The sequence below is a fragment of the Pseudophryne corroboree genome, chromosome 9, assembly GCF_028390025.1.
Source record: "Pseudophryne corroboree isolate aPseCor3 chromosome 9, aPseCor3.hap2, whole genome shotgun sequence".
NCBI classification, from domain to species: domain Eukaryota; kingdom Metazoa; phylum Chordata; class Amphibia; order Anura; family Myobatrachidae; genus Pseudophryne; species Pseudophryne corroboree.
Genome location: NC_086452.1, coordinates 43,373,703 through 43,376,005, shown reverse-complemented (window position 1 = coordinate 43,376,005; position 2,303 = coordinate 43,373,703).

Genomic DNA, 2,303 nt, shown 5'->3' with positions numbered 1-2,303 from the left:
CAGCTTTCCACTCTGTGTATTGTATATAGAGAGGCATAAATGGGTCAGCATTAGGAGGGATTGCTGACTCCAGAAGTGCCATAGGGGAAGCCAGGGGTATCCCCAGGTAAGCTGGCTCTCAGATGCTGTCGGTGCCATTACCATGTGGCCTTACACTGGGAATTTAACCCAGATATATTTGTAATTATTTATGGGGTGGGTGTGGGGTGCGGTGGCCCCTGTGTCGGTATGGCTGGGCTGCTTCAGGTCGGCACACCCTAACACTTTATTAACACTTATTATTTTTCCTATCACTTTGTATACATTATTTTAATCACACCACATACATAGCACTTCTGTGCTTCTTATTAACCCTTATTAATTCTCACCTGTGTGCTGACCTGGGGTGGCCGACCTGTGCCGACATCGTGGGGTCCTGCACCCCCGGCCCATACCTAGTATTAGGGACCCCCAGTGACGGAGAAGCCTTGTCGATCGGCCTGGGGGCTTAACCCTATATCTGCAGATATACGCAACTAAGATCTCCGTATTATCTGACTATTATTATGTAGAAATATTATTCACTCGGTGTGCATTAGGGAACACAGTTTTTTTCCTATGGTGCTATGTTGCAAGTACTGTCCCGTTCCTAGAGTGCCACATTAAGTATTTATAGACATATAGAGTGGTGGTGGTGTGAATACTTCAATCTACAACGGGGGCATCACATCCGCGTGTCACGGTCGGTTCGGATAAACCTGCGTCTACTCGGAGCCTGCAACAGTGTACGTATTATATATCAGAGACACTGAGGGAAAGGCTTGTAGTTGCGACCAGAGACCCCTAGATGGTGCTGATCCTGCATGAAATATACTGATACAGGGAGATCCTGTCGGTCTGGAATGGAGGGGTTCACAATCTTCTAAACAATGGCCCTCACAGGGGTGTCAGGGGTCATACAGAGGTGGAAGGATCCCAGACCTGGTCCAGCCAAAAGCCTGTTCCTCCCACAGCACCCAGGTACACTACCTCAGCCTGAAAAAAGAATAGAGGTAATGGTGGCGCTGGCAGGCCTGTGTGTGTGTGCACCCTGGGATTAGCTGCCACCTGGTAAGGAGGTAGCCGGCCTCCTCAAGAACAAAACAATTATGGAAAATTACCAGGTGGGCGCTCAATACCAATTGATGGACACAATAATAAAAATAAACCAATTTATTACATAAATTAACAACATATAACACATAAAAATAAACAAGACCACAATGCAATAATCATATAAAACTGAGGTTCCGGAAACCTCTAATTTGAACAATATTAAAAACTAATTAAATGTACTCAGAAGGCAGTCGCAATACCTAAGTATTTAAGAGATAATTCTCTGATAGCTTTTAGTTGTATTTAATTACTTGCCCAGATGTAGGAAACACAAGAATACTTTGGCACAATCGTGCATATAGGTGTCCTCAGAATATGTATTAAATTCCGATTAGAAAAGAGTTCATCGCTTGCCAATTTTAATAGATGTGTGAGCGGTGCAAGGATTGAGAGTTGAAAAATAGCTGTTACTCACAGACTGGACAGTTTTTCTTTTACTGTACCGCAATAGTATCGATGTATGTGGCCGCTTTCTATCACCCTGTGCACGGGTGAGACATCCGTCAGCGGCAGAACTCGTCAGCGGCGTAGTCCATCTGTAGCGTCGGCGGAAAGCCGCTCTCTCCTCCAGCAAACTGTAAGTGCACCGGTGCAGCGTTCTCCACCCCCAGTGCTGGTGGAATAGTGCTCACCAAAGTAGGACACAGGGCGTTCCCGGTACGGTCCAGGGGATTGAGTAAAGCAGTCACACTGGAGAAATAACAAATGCCGGCAATTGTTTGGATGAACTAATAGGAGGACACACTTCAATTCTTGTGGGCAATGAGGTATTGGGGCTCCTTCTCTCTGTACCCTCAACGCGTTTCTCCGCACCCCAGGCGGCTTATTCAAGAGGCAGAGTGTTCTACCTCAGCCTTCTTGAAGCTGGCAGGGAGATCCAAGATGGCCGCCGCGTCTCCTGGCTGGCTGCCTTGCTGCAGACTCCTGCAGCCAGATGTCCTCCTGGCCGGCTGCAGCCCCCGTGTCCGCTCTGGGGGGGGGGGTCTGGGGAGGCTTGTAGGGCTTGCAAGGTGAGCTCTTGGTCAGAGGAGGTCCCGCGCCGCTTCCCGGCGGCGCGACCGTGTGACGGAGCTCCGATCGCGGGTACCTGATCCACGCGAGGCCCCGGCTTCTGGAAGCGACTAGGCCGCAACCTGCGGGAACAGGCCGAGCTGTTCCCCGGCTCCGCA